The 14,631-nt window shown below is 42.5% G+C and overlaps 1 protein-coding gene across 1 annotated transcript in view; it reads left to right on the top strand.

Annotated features, from left to right (window-relative positions):
- Positions 1-1,136: 1,136 nt before the first annotated feature.
- The window catches only part of ACSL3 (acyl-CoA synthetase long chain family member 3), an 83,957-nt gene continuing 70,462 nt past the window's right edge, over positions 1,137-14,631 (top strand). The window contains exon 1 of the mRNA XM_030802368.1: positions 1,137-1,407. The gene's annotated coding sequence lies outside the window, so the exon portion shown is untranslated. The remainder of the gene's footprint in view (positions 1,408-14,631) is intronic.

Consider the following 14,631-nt stretch of genomic DNA (forward strand, 5'->3'; position numbering starts at 1 on the left):
ATCTTCAGGATGTATCCTTCGTTAAGATTTCAACAGATTAATGAGCAACTGAGCTGCCATATTTCGAAATGGGATAACAGTTTGCCTGAGTCAGGTATCCATCCCTTTAGGTTCTCAATTGGCCCTAGGCCCACGGTGAGTGAGCTCTCTTTGCTTGGTGCATCATTGCTCCACCTAGTTCAAGTTCTGGCTGCTTCCTGATTTTGAGATTCTCTTGGGAAATGAGCCCCTGCTTTAGCCTGAGGCTGGCTCAGGAAGGCAACCTTTCACCTACTTACGGAAAAGTTCACAGGCAATCTAAACAATATGTTGGGTTAAAAAAAGAGACCAATCCTACTATTGACTGGGTTAGTGAAAATCTTCTCTCTTATAGTACATGTAGTTGTACTACCTGCACTGGATGCTTTCTTTCTTTTCCTTGTTTAGTGTCTAAAACGAGAAACAATGGCAAACTCCTTAAAATACAGAACCACTGTGGATTCCTAAGAACGTTCAAAAACAATAATTTGGAGTAAACTTTATTTTTTGAAAAGAAATAGCAAATTTGCATGGTGAGTGCATTTAGGGGAAAACGGGTTATATGCTAGGTCAAGTGAGGCCAAAACAAGAGAAATGATAATGGATAAGCTTTGAGTTTTTGAGGCTCTTCTTGCCCCAAGCAGTTCCAAAAGCCATTTTATTTGGCAGGATTTGACAGCAATTTCTGCAAGAACAGGATAACTAATCCAGTTAAAAACGAAAAAGAATATGCATACTATTTCATAATTTATATTGAAATTTATACATTACAGCAATAATTGTGCGTCTGTAATTTTTTTTTTTGGTGGCGGGGGGAGTGTTTTTTCCTGGAGGGACGGAGCTCCTGCAGACCCTATTGGGCTAGCCTCTCCTCCCACGTCGCTGCCGCAGATCCCCGCTCCCCTCCCCCACCCGCGGTCCGTCCCTCCCGGTCGACCCCGCCCGCGCCCCGCGCAGACTGCAGCCAGGTCCGGTCCGCGGCGGCTCCGCGGAATGACCCGTAGTAACCTCGCCCCGCCCCGGGCCGCCAGCGCCGCGCTTCCCGGACCGAATTCGATAGGCCCAGCCCCGCACGCGCCACCGCTCGCGGGCCAATGGGCGGCAGCCTCTCTGCATATGCAACGAGTGCCGGCCGGGGGTGAGCGTCCCAGGCGGTTCCGCTCCACAGACGCTGCTGTGCCGGCGCCGGGCTGCGACACTGCAGTTGTCGACGCGGCCGGGGCCGGGACAAGGAGGCGTCAGACGGGGTCCCAGACGTTCGTCCCCTCGCAGTGTGGCTCCGACAGCTGCGCCAGGATCCCCGGGCGGCGGCGCTGGGCGTGAACGCTCTGGGGCTCAGCCAGGCCTGCGTGGGCCCGAGGCCGGAGGAGCCCGGACTCCGGCGTAGCGGTGAGTGCGGCGCGGGTTGTGGGAGCGGCGGGAGCCGGTTGGCGGCGCGGCCTCCGCGTGCGGTTCGGCTGGGCCCGAGGGGCGCCCCAGCCTCGGGGCCCGGGACCCGGACGTCGGCGCCGCACCTGGTCTCTGGGTGTGCGCGCGGGCGGCCGGCGCGGCGCCAGGAGCAGCGGCGCGCAGGGTGGGAGGCGGCCCGCTGGGGTCCGGGAATCGGCTGACGTGAGGCCTCAGCCCTGAGCCCACGCGAGCCGGGAGCTGCAGCACGAACGGCGTGGGGCGGCGCTGACCAGGCAGGGAGGATGCACTGCGTGCCTCCCGGCGCTGTGGGGCGGGGTGGCGAGGCCAGCCCCTTGAACTAAGGGGGCTCTGCCGCGGTCCCAGCAGTGCGGTGTCCGTGGGAGGAGACTCAGCCCTGCGATTTCGGAAAACCCTTGCTTGGCGGGGCAGGAGGGGCTGTTGCTGCGTGGGTTGAGAAGAAACTGGGTGCGTGAGGTGGGTCGACCTTGGTGATTGGTTCTGGACACTATCGTGGTGGTGGAAATGGGATTAAGACTGATGTTTGGGGTTGAGAGTTGCAGGTTTGCTTTTCCCCAAGTGCGTTTTAATCACATACTGGTGATAGGTTGGGTAACTGCTTACTACCAGCAATCCTGTGGGATAGGTGTTATCAGGCTCGTTTCACAGATGAGCCCGAGGCACAGGTTTTCAAATGGTTTGCACAGGAAGTCTGATACTAGAAAGTGTGCTCTAAGCTGTTGTATAAAAGGCCCCTCAAAAATGAAAAGGCTGGAGGAATGTCTTTAAAATTATGCGGAAGCTAGAAAGGCAATAGGCTTTGTGAACGAAATTATAGCTGAAAAGAATGACAAATAGCTGACATTTATTGAGTTTTTATTACATGCCACGCACTGTTCGGAGAGCTTTATGTACAGTGTCTTTACACTGTCAACAGTCTTCTGAGGTGGGGGTTATTCCCATTTTACAGCGGGAGAAACTGCAGATTGGACGTATTAGCTTGCCTCAGATCTCAGCTAGTAAGAAGCTGGGATTCAGACAGGCCTGTGTAAATCCAGAGCTCTTAAATCTAACCACTATATTTTGCTGCCTCTCCTTGGTTGCTGGCCGAATAGTTTCCACAGTGGATTTTAGTCTGGGTGGCCAGGAGAGTTGTAGTTTGATGATACCTTCTTTCATGATCATCAACCTATTTGGTTTCCCCAAATTAGTTCTGAGAGTTAAGGGTGCTGTTGAGTTGCTCCTGGAAGTGTATTAGAAGGGTATTATAGGGGAGAGGTGGTGTGACATGGGAATCTTTTGCACAGACTTGATTTTGTTTTCTGGCATTTTTCTGGGCAGTTCCTCACACTTGGGGATGAGTAAGCCTTCTCTTATAATTCTCGCATGCGTTTTCTCTCTAGACTTCTCCTGGTTTCTCTTTTGTGTAAAAAGTATTGATTTTGTAGGATGACATTGGGTGTGGGGCAGAGTGGTCCATTGGACCTAAGGGTCAAGGTGACAAGTCACCTCTTATCTTTGGATCTCAGTTACTGAATTTGTAAGGCTAAAGCTTAAATATTCTGAGAGTCTAGAATGTTCTCCTTGAAGGAAGAAAGGAAGAATGGGAGAAATGAAGGACGCACAAATTATGAGTGGGAAATCATCCTCTGTCTGGTTTGGGGTGAGGGTCAGGTCTTAAAGCCTCAAGGTCTGTTTCATTTGCTTATGTGTTTCCCTGCTGTTTGGTTGCAGTTAAGTGATTGTTTCGTTCCTCGTTTGATTAATTGCCTCACCTAGAGCCATTTAATTTTTGTGGTATGTCAGGCACCTTATTAGGTGCTGGGAATACAGCAGTGAATAGAGGCAAAAATAGACAAGAAGCAAATGGTCATACAAACGGATAGGTGGTTGCAAGTTTGATAGGTACGATGAAGGAAAAGTATTGTGTGAATGAGGATTGTGAGCAAGATTGTGATGTAGGTGGAAATCTAGTCTAGGGAGCTGTTTTTTGAATTGATGTGAGATTTTGCTAGGGGACAGTCTCGAAATCTGAGCCTGCAATTATGTACATAATGCGAGAGTTTGGGAAGTTGTGAGCAACAGTAATTCTTTTCATTTCACAGTGTCTTTCATACTCAGAATGTCATCCCAGCTCTCACTGCAAGATACGAAAATGAGATAGGCAACTTTACAAGTTGTCATTCTGTCTGCCTTCAGGGTACTTAAAGCTTAAATAGTCCTCTAATACTTTCTCCCACTCAAGATAAACTGTAAGGGGGAGTAAGACTCTTACATATGAGATTTGGGCTTGAATATGGGATTTAGATTTTTTTTTTTTAGGAAAGCTAGGCCAAGGGTGATAGGCTTTTAAAATAAGGAGCATCATAATTAATCAAAAGTATTCATTGTAGCATACGCTTCACAGGGTCATTTAACTTAAAAGTCTCATCATCTTAGGAGATCATTTTTTGATGGCTGGATTGAGAAATATAGATTGTTAAAAATACATAAATGTCTCAGTTGAACATGTATGAAGGCAATACAAATAATACATTGCAATATATTTACTTAATGGCCATCTGCATGCAAAACACCGTCCTAGGGATACCATGTGGAATAAATAAAAAAGATGAACTTGCCAAAGTTCCTGCTTTCAAAGAGATTTCAGTTAATGTATACTAATTCTCAAATTTTTTTTTTTTTTTTCTCAAAGTGCTGGCATATGTTGGCTCATTTGATCCTTCTAAGAACCATATGTGATAAACAGAAATACTGAGAAAATGGAGATATAAAATTGTCAGGATATGGTGATAAATAGTAAATGGAGTGGGAGAAAGAGGTGTTAAGCGATTACCAGGTTTCAGACCTATGCAACTAAAGAGGTGTGTGTGCTATTCACTGAGCTGGGGCTTACTGGTAGAGAACTAGGTTCTGAATATGGGAAGAGCATGACTTTAGTTTTGGAAGTGTTCAGTTGGAGCTGCCTTTGAGGCCTTTATTGAGGTACTGGTTTTGTGCTCAGAATTGGGGTGGCCATTTACCGTTTTGAAGCCCTCCATGTAGAGGCAAGAGCTCAAACCATGGGTATGGGTGAGATTGCCTGTGGGGAGGCTATAGAATAAGAAGAGAGGGAGGCCTGGGATGGAGCTGGGCAGAGGAGGTTGAGCTTGCCAAGGAGACAAGAGTGGCCAGGAAGGTCAGAGGACAGCCAGAAACAGATGTTCCTGCAGGGCGATGAGTCAGTACTGTGGAATGCTCCTATGAGAGAAGAATTGAGAACCATCATTAGATTTAGCAACATGGAGGTCACTGGTGACCTTTGAAAGAGATGCTGATCTGCAGGTAGGGGTGGGATGGGGAGAAGTGGGAGGTGAGGAAAATGGAGACAGCAACTGTTTCCAATAGGTTTGATTTCAGCATGTTTAAATGCTGATGGGAAGGCTCAGTGGAGAGGGAGTGGTTGAATATAGACTAGAAAAGGGTTTGTGCAGAGTTCCTAAAAGGATGGGGCTGGGATGGGACCCAAAGTACAACTGAGGCCTGTATCTTTGCTGGGAGGAGGGGACACCTCTTCCACAGTAACAGAATACAGGCCTGTAACTTACGGAGTCCTAAGCAAATGCCAAAAAATTGTCAAGAACTGTTTAATTTCTAAAAATTAGCCCAATTTTAGTTGACTCATGACATAGTCTTTTAGAAAACTTTGTCGCAAGAGCATTGTGTGATTGATTTAAAATGTGGCTCAGTCTTAATTTCATCCACCTCAGTAGAGTATATATTTTCATCTGACTTTTGATTGTAATTTATTTCTGAAAAAAGAGACATTGTAAATGTTAAATCCTGTGATGCCTTCCTTGCATGTTTATTTTTGGTTTCTTTTTTTTTTTTTTTTTGAGACGGAGTCTCGCTCTGTTGCCCAGGCTGGAGTGCAGTGGCGCAATCTCGGCTCACTGCAAGCTCCGCCTCCCGGGTTCACACCATTCTCCTGCCTCAGCCTCTCCGAGTAGCTGGGACTACAGGCGCCCGCCACCACGCCCGGCTAACTTTTTTTTGTATTTTTAGTAGAGACGGGGTTTCACCGTGGTCTCGATCTCCTGACCTTGTGATCCGCCTGCCTCGGCCTCCCAAAGTGCTGGGATTACAAGCGTGAGCCACCGCGCCCGGCCTATTTTTGGTTTCATTAGAAAAAAGCTTTCAGACTTCTGTTTTCCTGTTTCTGTTTTCCTGACATCATAGGTGCCTTAATTCTTTTAATTTAAAGTTTAGCTTCTGTTATTATTGGAATATGTTTACTTACATATTTTTAATGTTTCCCATTTTGAAGGATAAAGAATTGGATGATTCAGTAGTTTCAACTGATCTGCTAATTTTTGTTTAGAATTGAAGATACTTAGATAACCAATCTTTTGGATAAGTGGCCTCCAAATACAGCTTTCTGCTTGTTTGTGAAGCTATTTATTATTAAGGATTCATTCATTCATGTATTTATTTAGTGTCTGTTTTGCAAGGTACTCGGAATTTGGAAATGATTGAGCGAGTTACTGCTCTTAAGGAGCTCACAGTTCACCACAGGAAAGAGGTGTGTGAACAAATTACAGCATGGTGCAACAGAAGAAGGCATATGAGCAAATATATTACAGGATGGTATAATCACTGCAGCAGTGGAATCTGCTAGGAAATAGAGAAAAAGTGCAGAGCAGGCACAGAGTAGGGAAGGAAAAGGGGAGACTTCTCAGTGGAGATGGTAACTGAACTAGGTTTTCCAAGATGAACTGGAGTTTTGCCAGGTCAACAGGGAGCCAGGAAATAGAATGTTTTACCTTTATTTTGGATCCCGTGTGTGTGTGTGTGTGTGTGTGTGCGTGTGTGTGTGTGTATATATACACAGATGTGTACGCATTGGAGATGTTATAACACCACGAAAGAATATTGTTAGAAAAATTAAAAATTGCTTGTCTTACTATCCTAACGTTGATTGCTCAAGCTGTGAAAAGCTGCACATTTTCCCCTGTCCTGTCATGGTCAACTTTTCTGTTTCCTGTTTGATGCAGAAAGTAACTGAACTTAATTATATTATTTGGATACAAAGCCTAGTTTTTGTTTTTCTAAATGAATGATCTTTGGAATAAGGATAATAGCTAACACCTTTATGGTACACTGTGGCCAAATGCTGTTCTAATTTTTATCTCAGCCTTGCAAAATTGGTACTTTTTTTTTTTTTTTTGAGATGGAGTCTCACTGTGTCCCCCAGGCTGGAGTGCAGTGGCATGATCTTGGCTCACTGCAAGCTCCGCCTCCCGGGTTCACGCCATTCTCCTGCCTCAGCCTCCTGAGTAGCTGGGACTACAGATGCCCGCCACCATGCCCAGCTAATTTTTTGTATTTTTAGTAGAGATGGGGTTTCACTGTGTTAGCCAGGATGGTCTTGATCTTCTGACCTGGTGATCCGCCTGCCTCGGCCTCCCAAAGTGCTGGGATTACAGGCGTGAGCCACTGTACCGGACTGCAAAATAGGTTCTTTTATCATTCTAATTTTTACAGTTGAGGAAACTGAAGCACAGAGCAATTTAAGTGACTTGTGCTATTGTGTGCTAAATGTGTGCTGGATTTCATCCCAGGCACTTTGGTTCCAGAGTCCATGTTTTTAACCTGGGCGCTGCATCTCCTCTCTGGAGTAACAGTTCACTTGAAGTTCATATTAACCTCTGAAGGCATGATTGTATAGGGAAAGGAGCTGCGATGACATTTAGGGGCAGTTTTATGTCTGTTTTAATTACACAAAGTTGCTGCCCCAAATAAAACTGTCCCCCCCCTTCTCAGGGAAATCGTAAGGAAATTGAGAGAATTTAACTAGAATTTTCTTTTTTTTGTTTTTCTTTCTTTCTTTTTTTTTTTTTTGAGACAGATTCTTGCTGTGTCACCTATGCTGGAATGCAGTGGTGTGATCTCTGCTCACTGCAGCCTCCGCCTCCCGGGTTCAAGCAATTCTCCTGCCGCAGCCTCCCGAGTAGTTGGAATTACAGGCGCCCGCCACCACGCTCGGCTAATTTTTGTATTTTTAGTAGAGATGGGGTTTCACCATGTTGGCCAGGCTGGTCTCGAACTCCGGACCTTGTAATCTGCCCATCTCACCCTCCCAAAGTACTGGGATTACAGATGTGAACCACCATGCCTGGCCTAGAATTTTCTTTTTTGACTTGAACATAATTCCTCAGGATGCTTTCCCCTTTAACCTTCCTTCACAGGAATTCTTATTGACTTTTTAGATTGGAATATAAAGGAATTTGGGATCCCATAGTCTGCTAATTCCATTTTCTTTTCCTGTCTTTTAACTAAAATATAGACACACTTTCTGTATGTTTGAAAAGTATTTCATAAAATTTAATCCACTTAAAGAAACCTACTCCTTTCCCCCAAATCTTACAGCTAACTACTGCTCTGAATTTGTTGTTTATTATTCCTATGTATTTCTGTACAGCTTTATTACACATATGTGTTTCCTTAGACAGTGTATAGTATTGTTTTTTATATTCTTAAACTTTATGTAGATGGTACTGCATATATTCTTGTTCAGCATACTGTTTATTTTACCCCCACTCAAAATCACTTATCAGTGTGGTTGCATGAATTGAGTTTCAACTCAATTCATCAGTATGGGTTCATGTAGATTTAGGTCGTTTATTTTTACTGTGACAAGTTAGTACATTTTAGGTCTATACCATATTTATTTGCCCTTTGCTCTGTTGATAGACTTTTAGGCTGTTTCCATTTTTTTTTTTTGTTATTACGAACATTATTACCGTAAGTATTATTGAACACAAGTCTTTGTCTATTTTAATTTTTGACACTCTGGTTAACCTGTGCTCCTTTTTCTCTGTTCTTTACATTTTTGTCTCGGCCTTCCTCTAATCGTTTCATTATTTGAGCTAAGGTACCATTCTTTGTCCATTATACTTACAGTACAAAACTATAATGGGCCCTTTTCCTCTAAGGCTCTTTTTAGTAATCTTTATTTTAGTTAACTTTCTTTGCTTTTATTTTTTTAATAAAAATATCTTAAAATATAAGTATATCTTGTACATATTTTACAGATATATATTATTTTACTTGTAATTCCGTGCATGACTGTAGGGATAATTCACGTGTACCCTTTCTCTTGGAAAACGTTTCTGTGTTAATGTACATTTGATTTAGCTAATTCTGTATTTTAATGTTTGTTTCCTTTAAATATTTTCCTTTAAATGTAGTGCACTTTTTTCATTGCAGTTTGGTGGGTGGGAACATGAGCTCAGAGTTAAGATTGCTTGGATTTGAATCCGGGCTCTACTTTTTAGCTGTGTGTCTTTGGGCAGTGTATTTAATTTCTATGTCTCAATTTCTTCGTCTGTAAAATGGAGATAATAATAGAAATCTACCATTAGATTGTTGTGAGGTTCAAATGAGGTGAGTGTCTGGCATAGTCATTACTCAATACGTATTAGCTATTTTTATTAGTTTTATTTCTTGTTAGAGTATGCAGCATTTTCTTTCTAAGCCTACTCAGTTTGTGGTGTTGCCTTCTTTTTTGAAACAGCATTTTAACACAAACATCTATGCCTCAAGGAAATGTCTGATGTATTATAACTGTTTGTTAATGAAGATTGGGAAGAGATACTGTAAACTGTAGCAAACTGTAAGTTGAGGGACATTAACTAGACTTTGTTATATTTTAATATCAATAATTTAGGATTTGGTTGGGCGCAGTGGCTTATGCCTTTAATCCCAGCACTTTGGGAGGCTGAGGAGGGCGGGTCACCTGAGGTCAGGAGTTTTGAGTCCAGCCTGGCCAATGTGGCGAAATCCCATCTCTACTAAAAGTACAAATTAGCTGGGTGTGGTGGCGGGTGCCTGTAATCCCAGCTACTCGGGAGGCTGAGGCAGGAGAATTGCTTGAACCTGGGAACTGAAGGTTGCAGTGAGCCGAGATCATGCCATTGCACTCCAGCCTGGGCAACAGAGGGAGACTCTCTGTCTCAAAAAAAAAAAAAAAAAAATAGGGTTTATCGTGTTTCAATTTTTTTGAAATATGTATAAAGCACATTGAAAGTGGGTTGACATGGTGAAATTCTCAGATAATTACTCTACTCTTGTTAGTTTTAAATACCTTTTGTAATATGACCCTGATAATGATTCAGATGGTGTTTCTAAGTATATTATCCTATATCATCAACCTTGTGTTGTTCAATGGAGAAGGAACCATTGCCATCGGTGTATCTAAAGCTTGATAGGTAAATTTGAGCGAGTGACTTAACCTTTCTCAGCCTTCCATTTCAATTTCTGTAACATAAAGATTTCAATTCTTACCTCACAAGGTTATCATGACTTATGTTAGTTGCTTCCTTCATCTCTCTGGCTCCCCTGTCTTCTCTTTTAACTTCCTTTTTTCCTGTTTTCCCTATGTATATTCTTTCTTCCTCTTTGTCCCTTCTCTGCCCTTCACAAGTAGTTTTTTGGTAAATGGTAACAAGACATTCTGAATCCAGTGTGTGAGTGAACTCGTTATGTTAATAAAGATACACATTATTTAAAGGGGACTAGGAAATGTTAATTCTGTAAGGACAAGAGGTTTTAGGCCATGTGAAGTTACAGAGGAGATGTTGTACATGTTAAATGAGCAGTATAAAGGACAGAGAGGTCATGTTTTGCCAAAGTAGCCAGGGAATGGTCAGCTGAGCAAAATGAGACTAATGTTAGATTTGAAGAAAGATTTGTGAGGAAGGTATTCACATAGGATGTCCAGGGGGCAGTGGAGTTTGGAAGATTGGCAAATAAAACTGAGCCATCAACTGCTTAGGAAGACTCAGGAAGCTGTGAGGATAAATCACATCCCGTGGGGAAGAAAGGAACACAGACGTGAAGGACAAAAACAATTAAGACCTAGCATAACCTCTTTATTTATTGATTAAACTCTGAAAGTAGTTGTTGAATGAATTAAACCTTCTAGGAATAGGAAGGGAGAACTAGCAGCTAGCAAATGAAGAGAATTGAGTGGGCTCTGAGTTGTTACAGGAGGAGCTTTGAAGGTCTGGCCCGAGTTGTTTGTAACCCTGCTGTTGAGACTGGTGGTGTGGCATTGTCTGTGCCATTTAGTCTGACTGGACTTCTGTTTTTTTTTTTTTTTTTTTTTTTGGCCTGTAATCCTATCTTGCTTTTGGGGGATGGAGAGCGATCTGCTTCTTCATCACTGTTCTTTTTTACCTCCTTTTCCCCCTCCTTTACTTGACTCAGGATTTTTGTTACCTGTGCCATATTTATTTCTTAGGTGTCTTTTACTTTATCAGTTAGCTTTGTGCATTTCCTCATGTGTTCATTGATGTGTTTACTACCTGGAATTCAATGGGGTATTTGCATGAGTCTCTTCCTCTTTTGACATCTCAATAAACAAGATTCTCATGGAAACCATCTCAGAGGCAGTGGGCAGTAAATAGATGGAGTGAAAGATGAGGCAGAACTGTTTCTCTGATGTTAGGAGCTTACAGGCATTCTATATTGAGATGTACAATTGGTTAACAAATAATTACAAAAGAAAATGAGTGCCATAAGAGAGTGCCCGGTCAGCGGATGGGTAGAGAAGTTCAGGCTGGGGTTAGGGCAGGTGGAGATTTGGGTAGCAGAGAATGCCTAATCAATTTAGATGCTAAGAGATAACTAGATTTTGGATGTATGCAGAAGAAGAAAGGACTTTCCAGGTAGAGCTAACAGGGCAAAGTGAGCAAAGGCAGAGAAGACAGGTAAGGGAGACAAAGAGGTGGATGGAATTGATTTGTATGTAGTATGTGAAGTAGAGAGTTGGAAGGTGAGAGTTGAAAAGTAAGCTGACTTCCAGTTGTGGAGAGCCTTAAGTACTTGGCAGATGAGTTTGGAATTGTTTTTTTATTCCTTCTTTTTTTTTTCCCCTTTTGGACATGAGGAGGGAATTGAGATTCTTGAAGAGAGGATTGATGTGAAATACGGGTTATAAGGGAGTGGCAGTGTCACACTGGCAATGTGGATGAAGGATGCATTGATGGAGGAGGGGGAGAGGGGACTAGAGACAGAGGAGTGATTAAGGATACAGTTGAATTCTGCCAGGTGACAGGAGTAAGGACCTGAACTGATAAAGTAATGCACGAGAAAAGGCAAGAGAGAGGGGATGACAGAGGAAGCAGAACCATCAGGACTTGGCAACCGACTGGATCTTTGCAGGACAAAGGGAAGGGAATATTACCAAATACTTTTAATATTTGAGTAGGTTCTACAAATGGGAAGATTCAGCTTTCCATTTGAGTTGGGAAAGGTGAAAAGCAGAGTGACAGTGGAAGATGTGGAAAGGAGAATTCAGTTAAAAATATTTATTTTTAAAAATGCGAAGTGGGATAGCTGGGATCTACTCAAAGAAAGCCAGATGAGGGGTCATCTGGGTAGGCGATGGTGAGATCAGGGAGTGGCGGAGAGTGAACAAAGTTCTCGACTTACATGTTTATAGAACGAGGTGAGCAGTCAGTGAAAGATGCGTAAAGTGCTTATCACTAGGGGCCCAGTAGGCATCGTCTAGGGAGGCCCCAGCTAAGGCTGGGTCTCACAAACATGTGGCATTGGTCCTGGCTATGTAACTCTCCAGCTGGCAGCTTGTGAGTAGGAGTGAAGAAAATGCAGTGAATCTGCAGGGAGCTGTTGTGTTTTAGAGCTCTAGGATAGCAAGTGCTCGAGAGTCCTCCAGGAAGGACATGGTTGTCACAGAAACATTGGTTCCTGGGACTAGGCTTTCAGGGGGCAAGAGAAGCCACAAGGGAGTTCGCCAAGATGGAGTGGGAGAGCAGGTCTAGTGGGTGAGGGGTTGTGGGGTTACTAACAGCTTATTCTCATTCTGTTCATTTTCATGGCTTGAATTAGTTTTCTAATGATAGGAATCCTGTTTCTTTGGGACCACAGATGTGAATGTTATTATTATTATTATTATTGTTATTATTGCTTCTCTGCTTTATCTGTGGCATTACTGCTCTTGTGGCGTTCCCACCCACCCCCGACTCCCTTGTTTTTGGTGAACATAATAGTCACCATAAAAAAGATGCATAATTCTAGGGAAAAACTTAAGTAGGGCAAATGCTCAACAGGGAAAAGTTCACAATTTAGAATACAGATGTGCCTAAGGTTATAAAATAGATAACAGTACTAAGACAATTTTTGTTTTGTGTGTGTAAGATGGAGTTTCACTCTTGTTGCTCAGGCTGGAGTGCAGTGGCACAATCTTGGCTCACTGCAACCTCTGCCTCCTGGGTTCAAGTGATTCTCCTGCCTCAGCCTCCCGAGTAGCTGGGATTACAGGCGCCCACCACCACGCCCGGCTAATTTTTTGTATTTTTAGTAGAGACAGGGTTTCACCATGTTGGCCAGGCTGGTCTTGAACTCCTGACCTCAGGTGATCCGCCTGACTTGGCCTTCCAAACTGCTGGGATTACAGGTGTGCCTGGCCAACAGTTACATATTTTTTATAGAAAGAAAATAAAAGTATCTTAGGAAAATTTAAATGATTATTCTTAACATCTGTCATCCATCCATCTGTTGGTCTCTCCGTGTGATGGATGCTCCTGCCAGGTACTTTGCTAGTGGACACCAAGGATAGAGTGATGAATAAGACAAATACGGGCCTTCCCTGGTGCATAGAGTTGGAAGATGAACATTAAGCAGTTCTACAAGTAATTATTTAATTACAGCCGCAATAGGTCCTGTGAAGGCAAAGTTGTAGGGTGCCAAGGGTGGGGAACCGGAGTAGGCTGTCTTGAGAAGCTTCTCTGAGGAAGTGGCATCCAGCTGATCTAGGAGAAGGGGGATGGTGGTGGGGCAGTGGGGCGGTATGGTGGTGGGGCGACTGGGCAGCTTTCTAGGCAGAGGCTTGAAGTGGTGTGAGGTGGGTGGGGTGGTGACTTGGCTTTGGGGAAAATCCACAAGAAGGTCAGAAGGGCAGGAGTTTGTGCAGAGGTCCTCTGAGATGAAGCTGGATGCAAAAATAAATGGGCCACAGCATGTATGAGACAGGAATAAAAATAAAGCCGGCTCTTACAAGCCATCCATTGAGAGTAGACTGGGAAGATTAGGGAACTTGGAGGCTTGACTGTGCCAACTAGTTAGCAATATTTATATCAAGTCAGTATGCTTCTTTGGTCCTCAGTTACTACAAAAAGTTTAAATTTTATTATTACAAAATTCAGAAAGTTAACTTTTTATGATTTGAATTTTATGATTAGGAATGTTACAATTTACCAAAATTATCTTCAGCAATATGAAAACATCTATAAATATATATAACAATATACCTGATCATATATTATGTCGATTTTGGTATTGTTTGCCTGTTAAGGCCAATGGGAAACTTTTCAGCTAGATTGGATATTATTTCATAATTCCATAGAGTTGTATGTTTTGAACAAATATTTTTAGTGTCTTCTCTAGGTTTACCATTCAATTTCTTGTTTAAAAGATCATAAATTGACCTAGTGTTTCAGGCATGTCAATACTGTTGCTGTATAAATTTGTAGAAATTATAATGAATTTATATATTTGCTTTAAATTTTTCTTCTAAGAATGTATGTTTGATGAGAAAGTTTGGAAAATATGTAAAAGCATAAATTTTACATTCTAGATACAGCCAGTGTTGAGGTGCTTTCAGTCCTGATACCTATTTGTGTGTATGTTAACAAAAGTGGAACTATATTATGTGTAAATATTTAATCTACTTCTCATTTATCATATCATGAGTAATTCCCATGTTATTGAATGTTTTTGAAACTATTTTTAGTGGTCGTATAATAATCTACTATATGTACATAATGTACTTTACCATTTCCCAATTATTAGATTTGCATTTTTTCATTACCTCCTATTATAAATAGCAAATGGAAATTCTCAAGTAAATTTGTTTTTCTTCATTAAATATTCACAGAAGTGGAATTGTTTGGTCAAAAGGTATGAAAAATTTAAAGGCTCTTAATAAAAATTACAAAATTGCTTCCCAGAGAGGTTGTACTTGCATCTGTGCCCTTTAGTTTGAGTGTGTCTTTGCACCTGTACTTGGATTTATTTTTTTACTTATTTTTTTTTTTTGAGATGGAGTCTCACTCTATCACCCAGGCTGGAGTGCAGTGACGTGATCTTTGCTCACTGCAACCTCTGCCTCCTGGGTTCAAGTGATTCTCATGCCTCAGCTTC

The sequence above is a fragment of the Nomascus leucogenys genome, chromosome 22a (assembly GCF_006542625.1).
Source record: "Nomascus leucogenys isolate Asia chromosome 22a, Asia_NLE_v1, whole genome shotgun sequence".
Classification (NCBI taxonomy): domain Eukaryota; kingdom Metazoa; phylum Chordata; class Mammalia; order Primates; family Hylobatidae; genus Nomascus; species Nomascus leucogenys.